General features: G+C 43.9%; 1 long non-coding RNA gene across 1 annotated transcript; it reads left to right on the forward strand.

Annotated features, from left to right (window-relative positions):
- The first annotated feature begins 664 nt into the window (after window positions 1–664).
- LOC132248329 (uncharacterized) lies at window positions 665–3,389 on the forward strand. The gene is made up of 3 exons (XR_009459503.1): window positions 665–933; window positions 2,897–3,033; window positions 3,263–3,389. It is a non-coding gene; the product is annotated as an uncharacterized LOC132248329 (long non-coding RNA).
- Window positions 3,390–7,272: the final 3,883 nt, after the last annotated feature.

Consider the following 7,272-nt stretch of genomic DNA (forward strand, 5'->3'; position numbering starts at 1 on the left):
ATCATAGCTGCTGAAATCCCCCAGTCTCAGGGGTGTGTGAAATCCCCGAGGCTGCAGTCTTGCAGCTGCTGCATTTCCCCAGCCTCAGAGGTTTCATGAACTCCTGAGGCTGGGAGATCATGGCTTCCATAATCCCCTGGCTCTGGGCGTTCCACAGACCCCCAGGGAAACCATGCCTCCCAGGTGCAAGGACCCAGCTGGGTCCCAGCACCCAGCATCTGCAGCTGTGGGATTCTGTGTCCCTGTGCTACCTAATTAGGGGAGACCCTGCTACATGTGCAAATTAAAGCTGGACAGCAACCAGTGATAAAGTTAGTACACGTTTTTTTAGGTCTGCCTTTATAACAGGTTGGAACTGGAGCTTTTTTATGGCAGGCTAGGTATTTTGCACATATAGCTGATGTCAAGGGAACTGCACAATTAATCACTTGATACATGTAATGCACAGAGGGGGGCTAATGTGCATATCTGCCTGACTTGAAACGTAAATGGCTAATTATGTCTTTTAATCCTGGTTCTCACTGCACCTCCTGCCAGTGTGATAGCATGCGGAAAACGTACCTGCAACCTCTAGCAAGCTTTCCATGCCTGGAAGTAGTTTTGAATTATTGTTATAGGTAACAATATCATTATCTACACAATAATTCAAACCTATTCTCTTTTCTTTTCAGGATCCCTTCTCGTCTGCTGCCTAGATTCTTTGGAAAGTCCTCTCCCTTGAATCATTCCCCCTACCTTTTATCTGGGGCTCTGTGGCAGGGCATCAATGGTGCCTGCCACTTTAAGGGCTAGATCAAACACTCAGCAGGTGTTTGATTGCAGTAGCCATTTTAGAACTCTAGCCACCTATATAAACAAGAGCAGCTTACTGCTGGGAGTCAGGCAAGAAACATTCATTGCCTGGCTGAGCTGCTGCATGGGAACATCTTGCAGGTAGGAGCAGGAGGCTCTGGTCCTGGCATAACCTAAAACTGCACCCTGCTGGGAGTGGGAGGTCTGGTGGGGCTCCCAGTGGTGCAGGAACCCTGGAAAAATGCCAGGCCAGTTCCCAACCCAGTGAAAGGTGGGTAGGGGCACCTTAACCCCAGCCCTCAACTTTGGGTGGCTTATTTAAACCATCTAATCCAGGAAAGGCCAGGTAAGCTTCTTGAAGCACCTGAGCCTGCTGGGGTAAGTGACCCCAGAGGGCCAGCCGCACTTTGTGAAGCACATGAGCCAGGAATGGGGTACCCCAATCCCTGAGTTCAGGCAGGCAGCTTATACCTAACTGAGGGACCCAGCTGGTCAATGCTGGGGCCAGGACCCAGATGGGGATCAAAAGGGCCAGGGGCCCACCACAAGGGATGCCCATAAGAGTAGAGAAGCTTGGAGTCCCAACTGGCCTGAGATGGGGCCAGGGCTTAAAGGGAAGCCAAAGGTCCCAGGGAAGGGGCCACAGCTAATGAGTGAAGGGTACAGTTGAGTTGGCTGCCTGAGATGTCATCTGTGAGGCTTGGGCTGTGGTGTAGGGGAGGAACAGAGCCGCAGATAGCCCCCACCCCAATATCGGGGTGTATAATGGGCAGCCTCCCACTTAATTATTATATCAATATGATTACATCAAGGTGTGGCAGATGAGAGAGGTGGGTGGCTAACTTGTAGATGGGGCAGGCTGGTGCTTGCACCGGGCATGAAAGCTTGCCCCTGTCACTGGCTCTAAATTCTTCCCCAAGGGAATTGGACTCCAATTTGGCTAAAATACTAATTTTTCAGGCTCACCATCCTCAGGGAATATTTTTCTAGACTGTTGGCTTTATCTCACTGAACTCCAGATACTCTTCAACCTCTTGTGCATTATTGTTACTTGTACATTGCAATGTGGAACTGCTATGTACACCTCTTTCCAAAAGAATTTATAGTCCTTAGTTAGACTCACATACTGATAATTAGATGCCTAAGAATGGTATTCACAGAAAGCTGACATGCTGAAGAAACTAAACAGAAGGAAATACTAAAAAAGATCCTACTGCTCAAAGGTAGTTAGCTTCCTAAAATTAAATGCATAGGTCAGGTAAGCCTTTTTCTCAAAACAAAACAAACAAACAAATGACTAATAACACCACTGCTGCTGGCTTCCCATCAAATTATGTACTTAGAATACTCTCCAGTCTAATTTAGAGCAACAATTTTAAAATAGGACATCTACATCAGGTATCCTCCCCATAAGAGTCTTAAATATCATGACTGAAGTGCTGTCCTTCTCTCCTGTCGTAGCTTTTCCACATTGAATTGAAAAAGTAAATATTAATTGAGCTGGGGGAGTGAGGGAGAAAGTGACTGCCTCAATGACCTTGGTTAGAGCACTTGCCTGGGATGTGGGAAAATTGGATTCAAGGCACTGCTCCTGTAAATATTTAATTCTTTATGAAATAGCTCCAACAGAAATCTCGGGGGTAGGCCACCCTAGAACAATGTCCTGGTGGCTGGGGCACTTTCCTAGTATGTGGAAGATCTAGGTCCAGTTCCCTGTTCCAAACTAGACAGAGTACAGTTTTGAGAATGGACTTGCCACTTGCATGCCTTCCTCACTGAGGCACTCACTAGCCAGCCTCAAGGAGTCTTGTCCCTGGCTGTTGTTTGCTCAAGTTCTGATTTGGGAAGTGTAAGCAACCTTACTGACTGGTCTGTTGGTGAAATAGGCAATACTTTGTTTGAGAATCCCACTAGAGGACTTAAAGTAGAAGCTGAGTAGACTTTCAGGATCTCAGTGGCACCTGGATGTTGGAAATTGCTATTCAGTGTAGCAGTTCAGTGCTCACATCCCTTTGTTTAAACTTTTGTTGCTGTCCTCCTCCTCCTCCTCCTCCTCCTCCTCCCCCCATCCCCATTCCCATTCCCATTCCCATCTTGGCTGCAGAATCTCTGTGGTATGTCTGTCTTGAAGGATCATGTCTTGGAATTGGTTGGCCCTGAGCTCTGCTGCCCTTAAAGGAGAAGAACCATCCTGTTACCTTCTTATATTTTACAGTTCTACTGTTTTACTAAAATTTGAAGGTAATACCATATAGTACTGACTATTGCTGGATTTTATTTTATTTTATTTTTGGAAAACAGTAGTAAAAATATAAATTCTATTTCACACAGTACATTTTTCTTTCATTTCATCTGTGTTCATCAGTGTCCTAACCATACTACATTTCAAAGTTTCATTTCAAATTCTTTGTGCTATTAAGAATCTCTCCATACAGATTACATTAATTAATTTCTGATGATTTGTTTTCAGAAATGGAGATATTGCTGCCAAGATGGAAAGTGGAAGAGAAACTTGGTAAAAGGAGAAAGTTGAGTTTTCTGTTTTGTTTTTGTTTTGTTTTCAGTAGTCTTTTTTTTTTTTTTTTTTTTTTTTTTGGAATTATTTAGTTATCTTTTTTGGGGGGGACAGACTTATTTAAAAAACTGAATTTAACGTCTTTGTTGAATTTCCTAAGACACATCAGAACTTGCATACTGCATATGAGATTCAGCATGTTTCTGCCCCAATGGTAGTTTTATGTAGATTCTTGGCAAAGCTGTTACATGCCATTCCATAAAGAAATTAACATGTCCTAATTACCTGTCGATAATATATGCCTACTGTGTGCTGAAAGTTGGGGTGTATGAACAATAGTGTAAGATTCTGACAAACTTTTGATCTTCGTTAGTCATTTGTGTTCCTCTGTGTATTCTGTGGTAGGACACCAGATGTTATGTTTTTGCTCTGGTTACCAAACCTGTTATTCCATGACATAAAAAGAGTTTCTATGACTGTGTCTCTCTCCTTGGTTTGGGCTTTGTGGTCAGGGTCCTGTAACTAGTCAGAGTTGTTTGAGTAATGAAGTGTTCATAACAGCTGAGCTTGATCAGGGTTTAAGGATGTGAGTCAACCCTCTGCAGCAAACTAAAGCCAGCCAGCCAGCAACACAATAATCCAGCAAGCAAGGAAGTTTGGGAGTTTAGGTTTCAGTGGTTTGTATTTTAGTGTTCATAGATTCATAGACTGTAAAGTCGGAAGGGACCACAATGGATCATCGTGTCTGACCCCCTGCCCCTGGCAGGAAAGAGGACTGAGGTCAGACAACCCCAGCCAGGTGACTGTCAAGCCTCCTCTTGAAGACCTCCAAGTTAGGCGACAGCACCACCTCTCTTGGAAGCTCATTGCAGATTCTAGCCACCCTTACTGTGAAAAATTTCTTCCTAATGTCTAACTTAAATCTACTCTTCACTAGTTTGCACCCATTGTTCCTATTTATTCCCTGGGGCACTCTGGTAAATAGCACATCATCAATTCCCTGTTGTCCTCCCTTGATAAACTTGTAGGCTGCTACAAGGTCTCCCCTCAGCCGTCTCTTGTGAAGGTTGAAGAAATCCAGATCTCTCAATCTTCCCTCATAGGCTATTTCCCGGAGGCCACTAATCACACAAGTGGCCCTCCTCTGAACCCTCCCCAGATTCTCCATGTCCCTCTTGAAGTGTGGTGCCCAAAACTGGACACAGTACTCCAACTGCAGCGTGATCAATACCACATAGAGAGAGACCATCACATCCCTTGATCTGTTGGTCATGGATCTGCTAATACACAATGAGGTGCGATTGGCTTTATTGATGACCTCATTATACTGCCAGCTCATGTTCATCTTGGAGTCAGCTATGACTCTAAGATCTCTCTCAACTTCTGAGCTGCTGAGGAGGTCATCCCCCAACCTATAGGTGTGCTGGGGATTCCTCCTTCCTAGGTGGAGTACCTTACATTTATCTTTGTTGAATTGCATCCTATTCCACTCTGCCCATTGATCCAACCTGTCCAGGTTGGCCTGTATCTGCTCCCTGCCCTCCAGTGTATTAACTTTGCCTGATCACTTGGTATAATCTGCAAACTTGGAGAGGGTGCTCTCCACACCCTCGTCCAAATCACTGATAAAGATATTAAATAACACCGGTCGGTCCAAGGACCAAACCCTGCAGGACCCCACTGCCCACCTCCTTTCAGGCCGAGAACAATCTGTCCACCACCACTCTCTGGGTGTGGTCCCTAAGCCACTTGGCCACCCACCTGACTGTATAGGCATCCACTCCACAGCCTGCTAGCTTCCCTATGAGAATAGGATGAGAAGCTTTGTCAAAGACCTTCCTAAAATCCAGGTAGATGACATCAGCCTCAGCTCTTGTGTCAAGGCAGTGTGTGACCTGGTCATAAAAGGCTATAAGGTTTGTCAGGCAGGATCTACCTGTGATGAACCCATGCTGGTTTCCTTTCAGCATAATTTCCTCTTCTGGGCCTTCACAAATGTGCTCTTTGATTTTTTTTTTTTTTTTTTCCAGTATTTTCCGAGGGATAGAGGTAAGACTGGCCTAAGGCTACCCATCTCATCCCTTCTCCCCTTCTTAAAAATGGGCACCATGTTGGCCCTTTTCCAGTCCTCGGGGATATGGCCAGAGCAACATAAGTGCTCAAACAGCCATGCCAGTGGCTCAGCTATGACACTGGCCAATTCCTTCAGCACCCATGGATGGAGGTCGTCCAGGCTGGCTGACTTGCACCCATCCAGCCCTTCCAAGTGCTCCTTAACTAAGTCAGCACTAACCTTTGGCAGTCTGGTGCCGCTTGGATATCTGTCTATGCTCAAGGTGGGGGATTTGTCTTGGTCAGTACTTAGGAATACTGAAGCAAAGAACTCACTGAAGAGCTGGGCCTTTTTCCCTGCTTCAACCACCAACTGTCCTGATTTGTCCTGCAGGGGCCCTATGTTACTCTGCGCTTTCTTTTTGCTCGCTATGTATCTGTAGAAGGACTTTTTATTATCATTAATTGTTGAAGCCAGCCTAAGCTCCAGTCCTGCCATGGCCTGCCTGATTCCCTGCAATAGCATGCCAGGGAGGTGTATGCCTCCTTGGTGGCTGCCCCCTGCTTTCACTGCCTATAAATCTCTTTCTTTGCCCCCAGTCTTTCCTGGAGTTCCCTGTTCAGCCAAGAGGGCCTTTTATCCCCTTAGTGTTAACCAAGTTATTGGTGAGGCAGGCAAGGAGAAGAATTATTGTTCATCTAATAAGCCCCCAAAAAGCAACACCATAATGGCTGGAAGATATTTGCATGACCGAAGTCATCACCATGGATTAGTGGTAAGGTTGTTTACATGACTAGAATATTGATATGGATGGGTATAGCTTGTTCAGGAAGGACAGGGAAGGGGTGGGGGGAGGGAGGATGTATTTCTTTATATATAAAACAGGCTTTGAGGTGAACCTCAGAACCTTCAGAATAAAGTGGGAGGTAGACCTTTTAAAAGTCTCCAAGTTGAGATAAAAGGGATAGTATCAATGACAGACCACCAGACAGGAGAAGGACATGGATGAGGCTTTTTTCAAACAATTAATTGAAGCATCCAAACCACAGAACCTACGAGTTATGGGTGACTGTAGTCTGTGGTGTTATTAACCCAGCAGTTATCACAGTATTCTGTTAAAGAGGACTTTTGGGAATGGATGATTTTTTTTTTTTATTTTTTTTTTTTTTAAAGCAACTGAGGAGGAGGCTCTTTTTTATTTACTTTTTACCTATTAAAGAGGAAAGGGTTGAGAAATAAGGGTGCATGACATTGGGAATGTTAGCATTTATGGTCCTAGAAAAAGAAATGATGGAGAACAGTGAAATAAACTTTGGATTTCAGAAAAGCAGAGTTGCTGCTCATAGGCAAGGATAAAAGGAAGGCAGAAGAGTTGGATGTTTCTTAAATAGATAATATTAAGTGGACAGAATAGAAGAGTATGAAGCATAACAAGAAACCTGTTTAGCTAAATCATGAGCTCTTCAATTACTTAAAACTTGAAAAGGAATCTTAAACTTGGCCACATTACTAAGAATGAGTACAAAATTAGATCATAAGTATATAGGGAAAAGCCAGAAAGGCATCTACATTAAGATGTTGTTTATATCCCTTGCTAACTGTAACAGAAAATTATTCCCATGAATACACTGGAAGTAAGACAAGGTCCCATGATCAATTGGAACAGGAAGGTAATAATGGACAAGGAGGAGAATGCTGAAGTGTTTAATGCCTTCTTTTACTTTGGTCATCATAAAAAAGGTTAACAGATGATGACTAGTACAGTTAGCATCAAGGGCAGGAGTTTTACTAGTTTTACTACTCTACATAAAAGAGCAAATGTTTTCTTAGATAAGCTAGATATTTTCAAATTAACAAGATGTGATGGTATTCATATTGGAGTACTCACAGAAGTAGCTGAAGTAATTGCAAA

Source organism: Alligator mississippiensis, chromosome 2, assembly GCF_030867095.1.
Source record: "Alligator mississippiensis isolate rAllMis1 chromosome 2, rAllMis1, whole genome shotgun sequence".
NCBI lineage: Eukaryota > Metazoa > Chordata > Crocodylia > Alligatoridae > Alligator > Alligator mississippiensis.